We start from the raw sequence: 21870 nt of genomic DNA, 5'->3' as shown, positions 1-21870 counted from the left end.
CTTGCTGCTGTTACACCCAAATTTCCCCTTGTGGGACAAGGATTCTTCTTCTTCTTCTTCTGCTTCTTCTTCTTCTTCTTCTTCTTCTTCAATTTAGTACCACATATTCATTGTGAATAACTTTACTCAATTGCCCAACGGCCCATCAGTCACGTCTGATTTAACAATAATGTGAATAGTGTTCATGGGAATTTACAATGCAGATGACTGCTGACAGGGTTGCAGTGACGTCTGTTTGTGGTTATGTACTGTACATATTTCTTCTGTCTGCCCTGTCAGTCACAACATTGATCCCAAAGACTTTCTCCAAATGTCTGTAGAACATCAAAGCAGCCCTCCGGTGAGTAACACCAGCTGTGGTTATAGAGAGCTGACATTACTTTACTGCCTGGTTTTATCACACCCATCAAAATCTGAGCACGGAGATATCAGTGCCCTCAGAAACACATAAATCACAAAGAAACTGCAGTGTCAGAGTGGCACCTCCTTTGGAAATGAGTATGGTTAATAATTTCATAGCAGTGCTGTTTGGTTTCTCTGATCAGAAGGCAATGTCCAGTTTCTGATAAATTTGCACTATTTCTTGACCATATTTTATACCTTTTATGTGTGATGAAAATGAAGTCAGCATTATTGTTGGTTTGAAACAGGGCTGCTTTTAGCCAGTTATCACGATGTACTTGGAAAAATAATAGGTGAGCAACTCGGAAGGTATGTGTTACCTTAGCCCAGAGAAAAGAGCCCATTTCTCAAGGCACAACTTTGCACAATGCCCCAAAAATGCACTAGTTAAACACTAATTCTCTCCATGCATTTCATTGTGTGATTTTTCGTAAGCAGTGTGTGAGCAGTCTGAGGCATCAGATTTAATTCTGTGCGGCAGATGAGTTCGGCTTCAGGGATCTTATGTTACTTGACCGTAATGGGAAGTAGTGAGCAGTGAGCAACTTTGGAAACAGAGTGTATGGTTCATACCCAATCAGTTAAATGGTAATGGTGTTTCCTTTCCTGTTTTCTCTCTCCTTTTTAAACTTTTGATTGGGTGGGAAAGACACACAATGAGCCCCTGTCCATAGCTCTGTCCAAAGCTGTTGCCAGCCTAGGTTTGAAACAGGAAATGAACAATGCTTTGTTTGGCCACTGAGGTGCTCCAGTCTTCTTTAGTCTAATATAGTCTTTATACATGGTTTGCCTCAATCATATTTATAACAAGAGTTGAGGGAAATGTCATAGTGTTCTCACAGAGATATTTTTAGGGTAGGTCAGTCTTCATTAAAAAAATGAAACTGAAATTGTTTGAAAGAACATAATCTTAATATATAATTAAATTTTAAGGATGGGCTCCTGGTTTTCAGGTGACATTTCAGTTTTAGTTCTGGCCATCAACTTTTGATACACATCAAATATGATATAAAAAAAAAAAAAACCCTGAAAATATCCTAACTGAACCAAAGGAAAATAAAATCATTGGTGCTTTAAAGATTACAACCATTTGTAATAAGTATCAGACAGAGTAGTTATGATCAGTGTTGGTCAAGTTACTTGAAAAAAGTAATCAGTAACTAATTACTGATTACTTCCCCAAAAAAGCAATCCCATTACTTTACTGATTACTTATTTTCAAAAGTAATTAATTACTTAGTTACTTAGTTACTTTTTAAAAACACGATTTACAACCTGAAGAGGTGATAAAGCGATAGATCTTTCAGCCCAATTCTACTTTTTCTGCATAATCCATCATACAAAATGTAATCAAATGGAAAAGTCTCTTTTTTTAACTTGTTTTATCAGTTTTAATATTTTAACTTTATGCATCAAGCAAAAATTTCATTATATGCAACATTCTCTGACTTGAATAAATTAGTTTAACATTTAAACCTATTTTCTACACATTCCAGCGCATAAAATAAAATATTTTTTGTGTTTACACTCAGTCTTTCAAATATATGCAAGTAAAACACTATTTTCACCTGTAAAGCAGGACTGCAGTAGGCGGAGGTTTACCCTGGTGCAGGTGTGCCGCGGTCAGTTGAAGAATCCGCGAGTTTCTCTGTGAATTTCCCATTACGTCGTTGCGCACTTGGTGCTTGCTTGGAAGTTTAGGGGTTTTTTTCGCTGTAAAAAGAAGTTTTCTTCACACGCACGATGGACGCTAATGTTTTCGTCACTTTTTATGGAATCAAACTCAAAGTAAGGTCAGTACTTCCACGCTTTAAACGCTGCACGCTCATACTCTCTCCCACAATCGATATGTGATCCATTGTTGATCTGCACACAGCTGTTGTCACTAACGGCGCACTCGCTTACGTCACTGTCACTGTCTCACAAATAATCACAGTTTTAGTAACGCAGTAATGCAGCTTTCCTACGGGAAAGTAACGGTAATCTAATTACCGTTTTTGCAATAGTAATCCCTTACTTTACTCGTTACTTGAAAAAAGTAATCAGATTACAGTAACGCGTTACAAGTAACGTGTTACTGCCCATCTCTGGTTATGATAGTAGTGAGGTACAAAGTTATAAAATCCAAGCAATGGTTTTGTTAATACAGATAGTAGTTAGATAATATAAGAACAGTACTTTACAGGATTGAGATCAGTTATTTTTCAACAAGATCTAGAGAGAATGTATACACAGCAAAATCTCCAGTGTTAATTTAACACTGGAGATTTTGCTGTGTAACAATGTATAGAAGATCAAACCTTCTGTCCATGATAATGATAAAACTTTTTTTTTTGTTTAAGTAAAATCAAAGGGCTGTTCTTTCTAGATGCATTTTGTTTATGTTAGATATTTTACATTGACCTTATATTGACTGACATAATATCTATTCCTTCAGAGTCAGTGGCTGCATGAATAGGTATTCAGACACTTTCCTTTCATACCGTGCTATCATTCCTAAAGAGTATAAGCAAGTCCATAATATAATGGATAACGTGAGCCATCTGCTCATGCAATGTCATAATTTGTCATTGCACATTAAAGACTTTTGAGTAGAAAAAACATTATTTCTTAAATCTATTGCTCTGGTAAATATTAGATATAATTGAGAGTGAGAATGTTGGAAGGCCAATAAGACATTAGCCTCTATGTACTTTGTAACTTCGCATAATTTTTGTCACTTTTACACCTCTCAAAAGTTGTTTGTGCTCTTCTTTGTGCGTACTTATTCTAATCTCTTATAATAATTTCTTAAGATGCAAAGGTAAGCTATGGTAGCCCGACATTTATAAGCCAGCTAATGTCAAAAGTTTACTCTTATATATATTACCAAACATAAGATAAATGTCCCAACTTAAATCTTTTCTCACAGTGATATATGAGCTTCAGTAATAAGAGCTTTGAGAAGGTCAGAACTTGATTTCCTTCTGTGAGCCATCTGTGACGATCCTATGCAGATACAACAAATGGTGATGCTCACATCTGTGTGTATCTGCTGCAGTGGCTTAAAAGATATTTTCATCTTCTTGACAGGTGTGTGGATCGCCACATGTGAAACTTGTGTAAAACAAAGGGAAGCAAGTATAGTACGTGTCACATGGTATCGCTTTTATGGCCACTGTTCTTTGCAGTGATGGGAGAAAGTAAACTGTAACTGTAAATCCACACTGGGATCCTGGCATTGTATCAGCTCCCCAATAAGAGTAATAATGTTTGAAATGGTCGTTGTATGAATGTTTATGCTTGGTTTGATCTTTGTGTATTTTCTGCTCCTCCAGAGATACTCAGCACGCTACACTCAGATTCCTTTGGCTTGGGTTCAATCAAGATTTTTCCTCCAGAATTTTCCTATTCCTCTTGACATATGGCGTTATGATATTGACAGATGTGTGTGATATGGGAGGACGCGAGAAAGCTTTCAGCAGGGGTGACGCATGTTCCAAGCCACAGCTGCAAGTTTGAAAAGAACCTGATGTCACACCGTCATTCAATTCAAGTGAATATAGTAAACTGTCAATCTGCGATGCACTTTTAATGAAAAAATTTAAACCTACACAGTCATCATTTATGAGCGGATCTAGCAAGATTCAGGCAATAAAAGTATTACTAAAACAGCTGTTATTACATTTTTTTAATAATTATAACATTAAAAAAAAAACAGAATTTAAATTCACATAACTTCATTTTTGAGATACAAATACATAAAAAGTAAGATATTCAAATTCCTTCTGTATTTAAACATGCAATCAACACATAGCACAAGAACTGTGTAAACAGCATTTACAAACCTACACATATCTGTGGACAATAACACAAAAATCACAACATAACAAACTTATCCAAAAACATGTAAAACGTTTAAATGGTCCTAAGCTATTTTTTTCACAACTCTGTACAACTCTTAAATACATTTAATACAATACAAGCATGTGGTTGCTTCTATGTAGCTATTGAAACTTTGACACGTCTTAATTTTTCAGGTCTTTAGTTGTATACCTTAGTATCATATATAATAATTCAAAGGCCTTCACAGGCTTAAAACAGACTAAGTCATAAAAACCATATGCCTTTTAGTCATATCTGCTGTCTTAAACTTAAACAAACAACAGAACAGACTTGTATACAGCTATCCACCTTGGTATTAAATGTTTACATTTAGCAAATATGATAAATTTCCCAGTTCAGACTCTAATGGGTATGTAGTACTTATGGCTTATTTTTAATTGCTTGTCACTTGATGACTTGGGTCAGAAGTTTGTATTCCAGTCTTATGTTCAGTGGAAACATTCTGGATAACAGTTGACTAGTGACTGAATTATTGAATGAGCTTTCTTGTAAGGCCCTTCATGAAATGGGAATTGACCAGCAGAGGGAGCCGAGATCCAAGAATTACCATACTTCAAATGCTTTGGTGTCTGTGACTTCCCAACAAGTAATAAAACAATTCTCTTTTGGTGCGCACTGCAGTCGTGAAAAATTATCTGTTACTGGTCTTAAACAAGATAAAACCTGCATTTAGATAAAACCTTTATAGCATCGCTTTTTATTCTGTGCTGTTGAATATTGATTTATGGCCTCAACAATGAAAGGTGAACAGAGGCAGGGGCAGTCAGGCCACAGCTGACACATACATGAGGATGGAGGAGAGGTGAAAATGAACTGAGACGTGGGTGAATAAAACATGTCTCTAAGGACTTTGCCTTGTTTCACTCCTCTGTGGGCTCCAAGAGAACTGCGAGCCTCCCTGATGGTAAATCCTCTCTGTAATAGGAGGGCAAATACATTTAGTCCCCTGGGCAAACACACACACACACAGTGTTAGACATGTACGTGCAACGTATTCACAGGCCGAGACACATCACTCGCAATATGTTGTATAGCTGTCTTTTTAGTGCTGTTAGCCTTCATTTTTTGAAAGTAGCGTTATCTTTTGCAGCACTGCCTCTTATTAGTCAAAATGATTGCAAGTGAAAATGTGCTATCGGTTCAGGGGCTAAATACACAGGACATTTGTCTGACCTTGTAAAAAAAAAATGCAGACAAGCTATTAAGACCTATTAACATGATGCTGTCGTGGTCCACTCCATTCTATGTAATAAGTAATACGATCTTGACTCCATGCTTTATTCTACCTTGTCATCAAACTCTGCAGAAAGTGATTAGATTTCTCCCTGAGCTTCATAATGTTATTTACTCTATTGGATAACAGTGTGGGGGAAATAGTTGTGTGGTCTACTGCAGAAGCAGTAAGTGCATTCAGCACAATTTCTGCTATCATAATCAAAAGTGGAAAGTTGAGTCTAATCTCAAAGATAGACCGAAGTGCACTGCTGACATTGAGATAAACTGTAAACTGTGACCATGTGTGTATATAAAGACTGCAAACAATGCCAAATATACACGTTTTTAAGAAAAATAACAAATTTCATTGTAACATTTAGATGGTTTAAACTTACAGTAGAATTTTAAGATAAGTTTCAGCTCTACCATCATTAAGTTGATTACTCAAGATAAATGAAAGCTATTTAGACTGTTAAAAAAATCTTTTTGCTCACTTAGATAAAAATGCAAAACACATTTCCTCCAAAAAAGGAAGACTGATAAAGCACAGGAACTAAAGTTTGGGATTTCAGAGATTTCTTCTCTTGAACTGGGAACAGACAATATCTGCTTCTGCAGCATCTGGCATAACTGTTATAGCATAACTGATAAGCATAAGCATATAAATGAACAGTTTACATAGTCTTGAAATAGTCTTGAAAGCAGTGGTTTTGCACTCAGACGAGGCAAAATAAATATAAAATAAGCTGACACTGACTTTTTACCACTAAAATTTGGTTCAGATTTTTCAAACTCTAATTATTAACTAATTATTGATGTCTTCCTGACACTGGGGAATGTGAAGTTTAGTTTAGTTTTTTTTTTAATTAATTAATTTTTAGGCTTGTGATAGTGTGCACGGCAGTGTGAGTAGCATTTTTGCTGAAGGAATTCAGGAAAGTCTTTTCAATGCTCACCACAAGATAATGAAGTTTAAATATATCTGAAATGTGCACCTTAAATTAAGAGAGATGCATTTGCAACAGCTTAAAATCTCCAAGCAAAAATTGATTGCTACGATTATGATATCTCATTTTTTGGGTATTTCAGTGAAATAAGTACTACAGCTCCAGGAAGAAAGTCGAGCAGCCAACGCTCATAAGGGTTCTCTGGGTTATGGATTACAGTGGTTTCACCTCAGTTCAGAACTCACCTCCGGGACTTCATAAAGCTCCTGACTCTTGGCCAGACTCTCATTAGGCCCACACAGCCCTTTGCCCTCTATCCGACAGCACTGGCAAGCGCTGTAGTAAATGGGAGTGAGTCAAATGTCTACATTTGTGAAGCCAAACCATATACATCACAGCTCAGTGACGAAGACATAAACACACACATTAAGACACAGTCCTATGCGTGAGATGATTTACAGCAGTGAGGACAGCTTCTCTCTGAAACATCAGAATTTGGATGCATAATCTCCTTAAATTCTGCCAATTATTTATTTATCACCGCTTCCTGTTAAGATAAAGATGCTCCAGAGAGCGTAAGACAGTAAGAGTAAAGGACTATGTGCTTTATAGCTATTTTCTAATTACAGCAAATGTTTCTTTTGTAGTACAAGTAGATTATGATAGTTTTTCATGCTATTCTTTATTTTTCAATTAAATCTAACCTCATCAATCCACATGGTTTAAATCTGTGACCACCGTTTAACTAAAAATCTGAACCAAGTCATCAAGTTTTTGTTCAAGCATTTTGTGAATCAGAATCACTTACCACTGCAAAGTAAACACCACAGTACAGTACTGTGATCTGTTACATTGCACAGTACTATTGCATTTTATGCCGAATGAATTTATCTCTATAGACTTTGATATCATATCCCTTTAATTTCCTCAATTTATTTGAATTCATGCCTAAACTATTTCTCCTCCATGCTTGTCAAAACGGACGTTGGTGAAGAAGCAATGTCATTTACTTTCACTTTTCATAAGGCATTCCATTTTTCACTGTCTGTGAACAGCCTCTTGTGTCAGTTTAAATGGAGTGTATTTAGAGGAGTTACTGGGCTTCACCCTGAAAACGACTGCTGACACTTTACAGACATTCACTAAACTCTGTGCTGGGAATGGAAGTGGAAAAAAAAGACTAATAATGAATAAATTTTCCCTCATCCACGTAGCCAAGATATTCTATTTACAACCCATTTCTTTGGGTCTTTATATCCAGTTAATGAGATTTCAAATAAATGTAAAGTGAACTGCATTTAAATTGCTATTCAGTCTGGAAGCATGGCACTGGAAAGGGGAAGGATTCCGCCAGATGACAGAAGAGCTATTACCAGACCGCTGCGTTCGGTGAACAGAGCAGGTCTAGGAAAAGCAATAAATGGTAGGCACTGGTGAGGATTGTTTGAGGGCTTGAGACTTCTAATCTAGTGAACGTGTCGAGAGGGAAAGAAAATAAATAGAGAAGTGAAAAGATGTTGATAATAGAGCAAATGAAGAACGGTTGTTGAGATGTACTAACAACTAACTTGAGTGTTTTAATTAATCTTCCACATAAAATTACATCATCTTATTTTTGTCGTCACACACTAAGGTTAATTATGGAGTTCCACAGGGTTCCGTGTTAGGACCAATTCTGTTTACATTATACATGCTTCCTTTACGCAAGTATCATTAGAAGGTATACAATACATTTTAAGTGCTATGCAGATGACACCCAATTTTATCTATCCATGAAGCCACACCAATTAGTAGCAGGAATGTCTTAAAGGAAGACATGCAGGAATGTCTTAAAGACTCAAATTTCCTGCTTCTAAATTCAGATGAAACTGAGGTTATTGTATTTGGCACTAAAAATGTGGTTTCTAGCCATATGCAAAATATGGATGGGATTATGCTAGCCTCCATTAACACTGTCAGGAATCTTGGAGTCCTTTTTGACCAGGATATGTCACTTAATGGGTATATCAAACAAATATGTAGGACTGCTTTCTTCCATTTGTGAAATATCTCCAAAATTAGAAACATCCTGTTTCACAGTGATGCTGAAAAACTATGCATTGATAACTTCTAGGCCAAACAACTGTAATTCGTTATTATCAGGATGTCCTAAAAACTCTTCAAAAAAAGCTTTCAGTTGATCCAAAATGCAGATTAGTATTTTTTGTACTAGTATTTGTATTATAGTAGGGTCTTTACCTTACGGGCGATTGCGGCTCAACCGTTGGCAGTTTGTCTTGTAATCAGAAGGTTGCCGGTTCGAGCCCCGGCTCGGGCAGTCTCGGTCGTTGTGTCCTTGGGCAAGACACTTCACTTACCGCCTACTGGTGATGGCCAGAGGGGCCGATGGCGCGATATGGCAGCCTCGCTTCTGTCAGTCTGCCCCAGGGCAGCTGTGGCTACAACTGTAGCTGCTTCTACCAGTGTGCGAATGTGACAGTGAATGAATAGTGGAATTGTAAAGCGCTTTGAGGGTCTGGAAAAGCGCTATATAAATGCAATCCATTATTATTATTATTACAATATAAAGTGCCTTGAGACAATTGTTGTCATGAGTTGGTGCTTTTTAAATAAAACTGACTTGAATTGAATTGGACATTTTAAAAACAAGCACACTTTGTGATATGTGGGTGATACATAAACTAAATGATGTGAAAATAATTTTCACAGAGGTCATAAACCTATTAAATCACTATTTTGGTTGACATTTACATTTCCAAATGATATGTGTGTGTGTGTCGGTATGGGTTGGTTTGTTGACAACAACTTGGGAATCCTCTGCGAGATGAGGACACACCCACATCTGCTCCATACCAGTGTCATGGAGGATGTTACGGCTCTGAGTCAGTTTCGTGGCATCTGACACCCACACAGGAAAAACAGCAAACTTACTGCAGGACAGACTGCCTCAGTGATGATTGACTCTACATCCTGCATGCCTGTTTTATGAATTATATTTGAGAAGAGTAAAGTTATTCACATAAATAAAGTTTTTTTTTTCTTTGCAACTGATCACTACAGTCATACTACACTTGAAAAGAGAAAGAGAGAATATGGAACTTGTTTAGTTACACATTCAGCAGAACACAATTATCCAGCTTAAGCGGAATTATATATAACCATGAGTGTTAGTTCCATTACCAATTAGAGATCACCCTCCTAACACCCAAACTCATTTGTTGTTTGCATTTTCAATTTCTCCTATTAGTTGGACATTGTAAGTATAAAAAGTAAGAATCACCTTTGAACAGAAAGTGTTTTTAAAAAGGTGTGACATGAGGACAATGGGTTTATCTTGCAGCACAACACAAAGCTGCCATATTTTATTAAATTTTAAAACACTTAAAAAGCAAAATGAAGGTGCAGAAAAGCCTAAATCAGATAAATCGTACATGGCATTTTCAAAGCATGCAAACTTTCTTATTACAAGTTGCCAAATCTGCCAGAAATAGGCAGATTAATCAGTCATTGCTCTCTCTCTCTCTCTCTCTCTCTGGAATTGCTGCACAGAGGATGTAACATCTATAATAAGCACTGAGGTTTGTGTCCTTGTCAGGATTAAGCCATCCTCAGCCTCCAGGTTAAGAAAAGTGGAACAGAAGATATTCACATACATCTCTCCACAACTGCTGATGAATTCTACAAAAATAAGAAACAGTTAGTTAAAAACACTTCAATTTCACCACTGATTTATCAGTGATATCCATTTATTCAAAAAATACTGATAGGTGGATGACTGGAATAACAGGATCCTATAGAACTTTACAGTAGTCATGCTACTTTACCAAATTTTGATGGCAAGATGCACAGTTCCTGCTTTAAATCCAGTCATTTATTAGATTCAGATATCAGAACAATCAGATTTTTAAGAGGCCAGAAATGTGAATACTCGCGTATTAAAATAAATTAACTCAATAATGCGATCTCCAGTCTTAGCAGGGCTCGCAGCAATATAAGGAATGAGAGAACTAACAGCTATTGTTTTAGTAACCCTGTATGAGTTCTTTTGACTTTAAGTATCAGAAAGTAATGTGGTAACATCTGGAGTGATGTGTTTACAGACATAATTTTAATCACAAGTTGTAGGCTGCGGCCATTGCTCTAACACTGTGTATAAATGTAACAGGGCTGAGTGCTGGTTCTTACAGTTTCAGCTGCTTCAAGCTTCATTTGTTAAGCGCACATTAGCTTACAAAACAACGGTAGCTAGCTTGTACAGTTGGGATGTAATATTTTCATAAACTAAGATGATCTTAAAAAAATAGCTACATGCGGTGATCCTAGCATTAGCCATGTTAGGACTTGGCACGCTCTGAGGTTCAGCTCAGCATTTCACTGCAGAGCCCCTTCATTCTTCATACATCCGTGATGGGCACAGTGCAAATACCGAGGCTGAATGACCTTTGCACAAGCACAGACACTTCTTAGCAGTGCAAAGCTATCAGCACAAACAGCACTGTAGAAAAATCCAAGGTCTAACCAATCAGAGAGCTCCTTACATCACACTGCGTGGCTAATTTGCATTGCTTGGAGAGTTTGGAAATGAGCTAGCTAATCTAATAGTTGATTCCAAAGTTTATCCATTTGCTAATATAATAGCTAATCCGTGAGCTAACAGGAAAAAGAAATGTAGTGAGGAAATGGATTTTCAAATGAGAAGTGGAATCACCATTTTAAATGTCAGAAATAAATCTTTGATTTTTGAATCCATTTACTTATTTCTCTATTTGAAATTGTATTTTAAAAAGATTTTGAAAATCTGTCTTTGAAATGAGGTTTTTATTGATAGTTGAATTCTTTTTGTAAAATCTAATTTTTCATTGATAGATTAATAATTCATTTTGAAACATCGATTTATACAAAGTGTTTTGTAGTCAAATTATTAGATAATAAATTACTTACTAAATAACCTATTACACATAGTGGTCACTACAGTGGTCAGCTATTCAAATGCTGTTTTCTTGTATTTGTGTCAGTGTTGATGGTATACTTGCACAAAAATCTCTACATTGGACACTGATGTTGTCCACCTAAGTGGAAATGTAAAAAAAACTCTTTGAAAAGTACATGTTTAAAAAATGAAGTTCAAAAATCTTTTTTTCATGCCTAAAGATGAATAAAAGTACTTACGAAAAAATCCTGATTGAGGTTGTCTTAATTCATGCATGAAGGGGTCAAAGAAGAAATTCACAAATTTACCAATTTACAATTGCATATTGTATTGCACCATTAATTATTTAAGTTATGTCAATGCATATGACTCTTCTTGTCCTCCATGAAACATAAGGATCCTACTCACTTTGACAAGCTAAAAATACTTTATTGTTTTGAGGAATAATTTGTGTCTGGTATGTTTTTTCACTTAAATGTTGTATATTTTTACATGGTGAAAATATACAACCATGTAAAAATATGGTTGTATATTACATACACACACACACACACCACCACCACCATACATATTTTATCGACTACATAAAGTGCCACTGCCACAGTGGTTGCATTGACAATCAAATATATTGTTAAATATCTTGTATTTTCTCATGAAGTAAGTTATAGTTGATCTGGGAGTAGTCTGTCATTCCAAATGTACTTATTTTCCTCCCTTTCCAGTTTCTTTGGCTCAGACTCCTCCAAGTCCCTACTCACAGGTTCCACTGATTCTGGATGAAACCAATACCTATGGATTCCATTCCATGCAAGAAAATGTATGGAGATATCAACGCAAGACATGAAAATGACACAGCTGCAACAGTCATGCTTCTAAAATTTCCTGTCTGGACAGCACTCATAAATACTCTTTGGACATTTTGACTTTTGGACAGATGGTTTTCTAATGCTGCAACATTCTTCAGATAATAGTTTTAAGGGATTTTGGAGTCAATGTTGCTTTTCTTCACAGTTGACATCAAGAACTAGGTAGTGGTCTAATCCATCTTGTCAGGAGTCCAACAGTGCCCCTCACTGTGGGATTCCTGCTCAAATACTCAAATTGGACATTTATCATAACTGCTGCTGTTTGTACTTATTTTGACCTAGATTTTGACTTCAACAGTATTTTCTAATGGCTTTTGTATATTCTTAATTTGGTACAAAGTTGCTAAATTAGATATGGAATGTGGATCCCCTTTCTAAATAATTGATACGGGTCTCTTTAAACCGTGTAGGATCACAGTCTTTCTCTAACCTCAGTGTACAGACTTCTAATTGCAGATGTGGTTTTGACACTGTGACATTAATGCCTTTATTATCTGTTCAATTGCAAGCTTTTGAAAGAGACATGTGCATGCCTCTGACCCGAGCTTGACTTGACTTGACTTAACGTAGAATGCGATCAAAGAGAAAAAATAAGAAAGTTTTAAACAGAGAAGTTAACATCAGACACCACCCCTCGTTCTTTCAAATTTTTAATATTACAGTTTTGTTCTGTTCTTTTCACGCGCTTTCTGTCCTCTCCTCTCTTCCTGCCTCATGGGTTTTCCTGACAGCTGGTTTCCCTGACATGTGTTTGCTAACAACAGGCTGGTGAACAGTGATCACTCAATCCTCCTCTGTCCAAATATTTCAGACTGTTTCCATATCAGACCCGAATCATTGGAAACTCCACAGCATCTCTTATTCATGGTGACCATAAATTATTCTCCCTGATATGAGCTCCAGTCACGTAAGGAAAAACTGGAGACTGTGGCACATTTTGACAGAGAGCGAGTGACAAACAGAAATGAAAAGAGAGAAGAAGCTAGACAGCTCATGCTCAAAACAGATTAGTAGAGGATCAATGAAAATAAAATGAGAAATAATGGAATAATAATAATGGAATGGTTCCTTCTGGGCCAAACCTTTCACATAAATTCACAGAAGGGTGCAGGTACTGTACTGTATTGTGTATCCGCCGGGATCTACAATATGAGTGAGCAGGCTGATTTTTTTGCTCAATGAACACTGGACACCTGTAGGATTTAGACTTTGAGCTTGTAAAATTTCTTTTATGAAGCTATTTCTAAATAGTAAATTATGCTGGTTGGATTGTTACTGTTTTTCCTCATTTGTACTTATTGGTAAGTTGCTTTTATTTTATTTCTTTACTTTTTATTGCTGCAAATAAACAAACTAATCTGAACTTAACTAAGTTGTTAAAGAGATAGATTCTTGTTTTTTTATTGATGGTTTAGGGCACTAGCATTTCTGGCAGTTTGCTATAAATATTTTGGATTTTTTTAATCAAAAGTAAAACAAATCACAATTAGTGTAGTTAAAAAAAATGAATTGTGATTTCCTTCATGAAAATATACAAGCCGCAAACTTAAATACCATGAGCCGTCTGGATTAGAACTATATTTGAAATAATTGTTCGCAGTTTAAATTTTACTTGAACTCCAGAATGCACAAAAAAGAAAGCAAATAAACACTTTAATGCAATGTATAGTCTACAGTGAAAAATTGGAATTATAAAAGTGAATTGCTAAGAAATAAAATCTGTGAAATACTCAATAATATATTTTACAATAATACAACAGATGAGAAACATGCAGAGCTATTTTAATTTTTAAAAGTTTTAATGAGTCAGTTTGCTGTCCAAAGAGATCTTAAGTTCCTTTTGGATCAGTGTAACTACAGTAAATTCTTTTCAAAACCCCAATTGCACATTTTTCCCACGGAAATAATTAACTTCTCACAGATAATGATGCTTTTTGTGGCAGAGCAGCTGGGAAAACATTATATGACTGGGTTATGACACAGAAAACCTTTGATATGGTGGCACTGGTTTCCTTGATCTTTTTATTATGGAACATTTAAATGGCATACAAAAATGCTGCATCTTGGAAATTCCCTTTTCTTTTTGTGTTTTTTTCAAAAAGAGATGTGGGCACACGTGAGAAACTGAAAAAAGCCCCAAACAGAAACAAACAAAAATAAAAACATTTGCAGTCATTAAATATGACTTTGAGCTGTTTGCCAAGCATAGTCTCATTTGTCTGAATCGTCACTGTGTGAGGAAGTGCCATTACATTTCATTACTACTTTTATTCAAAGAAGCTCAAACACACACACACACACACACACACACTGTAAACACATTCAAGGTTATGTTCTTACAAGCAGGGGGGCAGATCAGCTCCATAATAAATCAGCTCCCTGGTTGGTATTGGTTTGTGTATTATTGTTAAACCCACCATAGCGCAGCACTTAAGGCCTCTGATCCATGAAGAGTGCTGGTGTGTGTCACAGTGATGGATATAGTCATTACCATGCCCTGCTTGTCTCTGTATCTGTCCTTCTGCTCTGTGGCTTGCTGTGCCTTCACTCCACATATTCCTTAAAACTTTCTCTTTGTTACAAATATTCGAGACGTGGAGGCTGGAAAACAAGTTACAAGTGATGTGACAGGTGGTGTAGGAAAACGTGAATGAAGGTAGATTTTGGTTTTGTGTGTATGTGTGTGCTTACAACAGCTTTGAACTTTTTGAATATATGGAGATTCAGACTGTGTTGCTGTTCATATAAATCAGTTAAAATGTTTTATTGGTTGTAAAATTTATTTTTAAAAGTGTTATGAATTGAATCATTTTATATTAATTTATATGAATGCGTGCATTTGATATGAATTTATTCATTTAAGATACTTTACATGCTTGTATATAAAAGATTTTTAAGTTTGATTTTGTGGTGTAAGTTCATTCTTGAATAAAAAGTTTAAAATGAGTTATTGAACCAGGATTTTCCATTTAATTTGATTTAAAAAAAAATCAGTAACAGTGTTTTTTTTTTGTTTTTTTTTTTTTTTACCAATAACTACTATATAAAAACACTTAATAGTTTATAGTTTTATCAACAACAGTATTTAGTAACAGACTATTCTTTTCAGTTGTGGATTAAAACAGATTTGACACTAGTATAAAATACACTATACTCAAATACCCAATCAAAGTATATTTATTATATCCAATAATAATACATTATTGGACTGGAATATTACATTTATGGATCATTGGATATCAGATCAAAATCAAAGTTAAAACTGCACTCATGCAGTTCTTCTTTAGCCAAGAGAATGATTTCTGTTATTAACTGGCTTTGACTTGAAAATATTTTTTATGTTTTTAAAATAAAATAGAATTATTAAAGCTTGAAGCGCTGGCATCCTTCACATTTCATTCACAGCCCATGTGTGTCTGTAGATTGCATGCCTCTAACACTACAGCAAACCGCTTATTTGAACTTTCACACCACCGCAAGTACTAATACCACACCAGAAGGTGTAAACCCACCTCAATTCACCCCCTGAAGGCCTTCAGGTAATCTCACAATTTCCTGGGTATTCTGGTACATTTGTTGTCTAACACATATGTGAGTCCTGCAAATTAGTTTCTTTTCTGTTATACAGACAGCGAGAGAGATATAGTACGCAGTCCATTGAGAGGCGGTATTGACCAAAAGGCACTACACTGCTAGGGAGAAGGAGCCCCCCCCACATACACAGATAGATAGATAGATAGATAGATAGATAGATAGATAGATAGATAGATAGATAGATAGATAGATAGACAGACAGACACACACTCCTCTTTCTACCCGAGGAGTTTTCAAGTAGCCGAAGATTATAGCTGAACTTGGAAACTCTGCAATCACACATTAAACATACAGGAGTGTATGAGTAGGTTCACTGTCTTGTAGAAGAAATATTACCTTCATGGCTGTATCATGCCTCTGCAAAGAATCATGTGAACAACTATATTTAGGAAAGCAGGCCAGGGGTTACAGCGGCTCACAGAGGCTCTCAGCAGCTCTCAGAGGAGCTGTTGTGCACTCCCCAAAAACTGAACTACATACATCAAACAAAGCCCTCTGTTAATGCTGAAGTTGGGCCAATGCCAAACATGGACTACAACAAAGAGCACCTTGAGGTTTTGTTTCATGTGGTTATTATTATTATTATTATTATTATTATTATTATTATTATTATTATTATTATTAATAATAATAATAATAATAATAATAACTCTGGACATTGTTTTCTGGCTATGGCCCTAACTTTCTGCATCTGTTATAAGCAAAGCTCAGCATATTAAAAACAATTAAAAGTGTTTTCCAAGCGTCAGTAAACACTGAATGGTGACAAAATGATGAAAAAAAAAATATATAATTTTTTTTGTTTGTTTGTTTGAAAATGTTTAGAAAAATATTATCTGCATGATAATAACAATCAAGTTCACTTCAGACTCATATAATGTGAACACCAGCTTCATGCAGTTTTCTCATTACGCAAGGAATTACTCATTGTTGTTTGGATTTTCTAGGTTATTCAGCAGAGAACAAAATATACAGAAGTGAAAGAGTAATATCTTTCTTTTCCTCGTTTCATAATAAGGTGGGCCTCGTTCCTAAGCATATGCAGCAGAGTTTTTAATTGAAAATGGAAATGTCTCTATTTAAGTCCTGATTATCATAGCAGGTGGAGAGCAATTAAAATAAATGAATGGTGATGTGCCTCTGTCCTTGCATTACAAAATGCTGGAGGCGTTTTAGCACGCATTTGCACTCACCTACATCACAGATCCTCTTGCGACTCTTACTGTATCACAGACTTCATTTAACATTTGGTTCAAATTCAAAGGAATTAGAAGAAGGTGAATTATATTCATGTGTGGTTTATTTGTGTGTGTGTGTGTGTGTGTGTGTGTGCATGGGCACATCTGTTCGAGTTAGTCTTGGATAAGAAAAAAAATGGTTTACATTTGGCTTTTGAATAGTGGACAGCTGAGAATGCAGCAAAAACTGAGAAAGTTCAGTGAAACCATCTGCCATAAGAAAAACCGAAAAGTTCACATTGTACATAATTATCATCATCATGCAGACGTGAGGTTCACACACACACACACACACACACACCCACACAGATCACAGGGTGTTGAGTCTCAGCTCGGAGAGAGAAAAATGAGCCTTTCAAAGAAAGAAAAAAACAGATATCAGTGGCAAGTGTCTTACACTTGTTGTTACTTCTAAGTTACAAGCAAGTTATATCAAACTTGGGTAAATATTTCAATTGTGGGATCTTCTAGTTAGTGACAACTTGAGAGAGCCTCTATAGAGTATAAATGCTGTTGGAGTTAAATGGAGGCTTAACTTGCTGCAGCAGTCAACACTATGAACATTTTGTTTGAGCAATAAATGTAAAAATTTCGATGACTTCAACATGCATATGTCCATGAAAAATGTGGAAACCCCACATATAAAAAAGAATAGTTTGCTTGGTTAAATTTACCATTCATCACATGATTATGTGGAAATGTCTAAATTAGGAATCTAAATTGTTTGATGTGTGCTCTAAATTCTTAAGTTGCAAGCAGCTTTACAGAAAATATGCTGCGGTTTGCACCAGATACTTGTGTAAAGTATCCCTTTACCACAAAAATGAAAGCATGCGAGGGCTGTTTCATGTAGATGTTGGAGTCGGTAACATAGATGGTGGTTGTCTTCTGATTGGAGCATGTCCTGCTGATATCATTATACCCCATCAAGGAGATGCCAGCAGCTGAGGTTTAACTTAAAGCAGTTTTCCAAAATAGTCATAATGCATTACTGCCTCACATCTTTACAACATGCCTGTGTGCTAAAATGTGCTCTGTTATGTTTGTCATGTTAGCCAGACCGGCTGGGGTTAAATGCACAAGAAAGAATGAGACATATGTTAACATAAGGGAAATCTCAAAATAAAGTGGGACCAAATGACAAAGAGACGCAACAGAGCAAGCATAAGAGCAAAACAAAGAGGCACGGAAATGTAGTGGTGATACAAAGAGACGTCAGAGGTGTGCTTGATAGGAAACACAGCCGCAGTGTTGTGCTATGCCCCAGTTGGGTGTCATCTTCAGCTCCAGCCCCCACTGATGGATGATGAGACACTAGTCTGAGTTGAATAGTGAGGCGGGGGACGGTGAATTGGAACCAATGTCTAAAGCTGCCTCGTTCACCATAAATTAAAACAGGACAGCAAGGATTGAATGGCACAAGTGTGTGTATGCACACGTGATTGCTGTTCTTTCTTTGTGAGAACCAGTTTGACTTTAGATTTAGTCCAGTCTGTGGAGTTCTGGTAAAGTGACATCATCTCGGAGTTAGAGAAGATGACAAAAATTGTATAAAATATCATGAAATCATGATTTCATAAATGTAATTTATATCAACACAAATATAAATAATAAGAAATAATGGTATGCGTGTGGCAGTTGTAATATCTTCTAGGTAACAGCGATATATGCGTAGATACAGAGAGATACCGTGTTAGCTGTGCAAATCTTAATAGTGCCATTACATGCATTTGTGCGTGCTTGCCCAAGCATGACTATCCAACCGTATTGACTAACATATGTTTGGAAGCTCATATTGCATCCAGATGTCACGCCAAATCAATTTAAGTCAAAGAGAGCCAAATGTGTTCATGAGGCTCACAAGCCCACGGCAGGTGCAGCCCTTTCCACAGCTTTCAACAATGTAGCCTAGTAACACGTGTGGAAAAATAAAAGCACAGATTTGACGTTGATCTGAAATATCAGTCTTATATTAAGCATGGGATATAATCTATAGACCGCCGGCCACCTGTGATACAATTCCAATTTATTTCAATATTATTTTACTCCAAATGTATGACAAGGATTGTTCTGGAGCAATTCTAAATGATAATTAAATGTTTATAATAAAGGTTAAAACGAGGAAATCTACTGTTAGTGGTGTACTTGTACACAAGTGTACAATATCTTAATGTGCATATTTATTAAAAAGATTGTTTTTTAAACTATAGTGAGAATGACCAGCCTGTCATTGTGGGACTAGTTAGGCACTGCATAAATCCAGCAGTTATCATATAATTTATCCCTCGATAGTGCAAGATGTTTTATGCTATATTCAGTTCTCTTTTTTTGCTAAATATGTTTTTTTGGTGTATTTTATTGTATGTTGCTATTCTACATATCGTTATAGTTAGTCACTCAATTATTATAAGTGATACCGCTTAACAAATATTACATTTTCCACGCGATTCTCGTGGAAAAGGTCACATAGAAAAGTAACAACACAACAGAAGCTTAGGTTTGATCTGTAAGTGAGCTACGCTCAGTTCCACTGTCTACCTCTCAATCAAATGCATGCAGTGATCACACTCCCTAAGGTCGTTACCAACATGACTCTATGACCTGCATACAAACTGGATATATCTGTTCAATCTATTGTAAAAGACATGTGTGACACATTTATGAAAAATATCTGCAAAGATAATGCTTTCAGTATGTCAGCTATTTCAAACCTCCAATGTTAAATCCTCTGTCGTTCCAGTACAACATGATGCATTATCCCAAATGTCTATGACAAACAGTCTTTCGTGAAGAGACTAGAGTGAGAAGTAAGAGGGAAAAGGATCTCTGCTGGAGAGAGGAAGCAAGACTGAGGGGGACACTCTGTCATCTGTCTGGTTTATATTGTGCTGCAGATAAAATGTACTTGGGGTGCACAAAGAAAACACAATAAATTACACTCTGTGCTCCTCATTCATAACCTGGGATTATCATCCTCAATCCATACATCACATAGAGAGAGTAGTTCGTATTTTGCACACATACACAGCCATATGGAAATAGGCAGGACTAACGAAACGCACATACATGCAACACCAAATGTAAGCCAAAAGCCATTAATCCACTGAGTGACTGGGAAAAGTTCCAAATGGACCCATGTTTGAATGCATGTGATGTGTTGGTATGCAATCAATTTCCCGTGTATGCTAAAATAATTATCAAGTTGTCATCTGGAAATGCACCTCAGAAGGCTATCACAGCAACAAAGAGCCGAAATGCAGGTAAACACAAAATATGCTTTTTAAATGAATAAAACATTCATTTGTTTTTCCTTTTTGTTCTACGAGCTTGGGGTGTGTAAGGCTACGATCACTAAATTAATACAGTAACACTGAACACAATTAAAATGAATACAAAAACATTTCCCTTCCCCTTGCAAAGTGGTACAAAGTGAGCAAGGAGAAGACATATATTAAACTGATTAAACATTTTTTTTTTAGTTTCTTAGTTACACATCCAGACATACTGAAGCTGGCTTTATTTAATGACCTCCATGATTTAATTAGGAAGGAGGTGCCTGGGATAGTTTAGCCCATTCTCATTTTTTGCATTATACACTAGGTTATGGTTGTGGTAGGTCTCACTCTACCTCAAATCACGATCTCTCCCTAAACCACTCAGAACTTTTTAGAGCTAAACAAACAAAAAGAAGAACAACTTCAAAAACTAAAAATGATTTCATAATGTTAAGAGGGGTTCATATTGAATAATTTAATGTCCTTCTATTCTTAACATTAAACACAAACTGAAACAAAAGCTACAGCCTTTTAATCCATCAACACTCCTGTTCACCACTTTAAATTAGCGTGTTGCAAAAGTGAGTCAAATCGTTCTGTAAAGATTTCCAGCATCTGTCAGGTGGTTATTATAATGGCACATTAATATGTAAAATCCACCCGCTTTAGCATGTTTAATTCAATTAACTTACCTTTCCTAGAAACAAGTATCCAACAACATATCCTGCTGTCTCTGCTGAGACTGTTTTCATGCTACTTATTTCAATCCACTCCCTGAAACTTTTGCTTCTGTCACTTAAGGTATGTTTTATTCTTAAACAAAGAGATGATGAGGCTTATATTTTGGAATAATATTGTAGTTTTAAATATTTTTCTACCAGCTAACATTTTTCAGCACTTTAAAAAATATCTGAAGAAGCTGTAAACAGTACATAACATAGTTAATGAGGAATCCACTGGAATCTGTTGGAATCCACTTAAAAGTGTTGCTGTCTGTTGACTGCTTGAGTAACAGTCCAACATTTACACATTTTGACATTTTATCTGCACCAAGGAAAATGTCTGTCTATGTCCTTAGAAAATAGTCACAAAGCAACTAACCAACTCAAGAAGGATTGAAGTCGTGAACTGTTAAACTGATGGCTGGCTCTACTCATTTATCAGTTTTTAGGGAAACAACCACAAAAAATGTTGAGAAAAGATAAGAAATAAAAGTTCCTTTGTTACATTAAAAATGATCCACTGTTAAGATGAAAGTATTGATTAGATCTGCTGTAAATTATGGCTGTATGGACTAAATGTCGGTCTTGTCTGGGAAAGTTGATTCCCATTCAGGTAAAGTGCACTTTCAATTACATTTTGAGGTGTACTTGCCATTGATTTTCTTGCTTTCCTAGTGCTACTCCTTTTCAGCCAAAGAAACATTTATTAGGTGATGTAGGACTGATTATTATAGCAATCCAAATAATGAACAAAGACTAATGTGATTACATTTACGACTGGGTTTCCCATTTTTCT

Source organism: Diplotaxodon limnothrissa, linkage group LG16, assembly GCF_057381915.1.
Source record: "Diplotaxodon limnothrissa isolate DT_005_m linkage group LG16, D_limnothrissa_male_GT1.1, whole genome shotgun sequence".
Taxonomy (NCBI): Eukaryota; Metazoa; Chordata; class Actinopteri; order Cichliformes; family Cichlidae; genus Diplotaxodon; species Diplotaxodon limnothrissa.
This window is presented reverse-complemented; position numbering follows the sequence as displayed.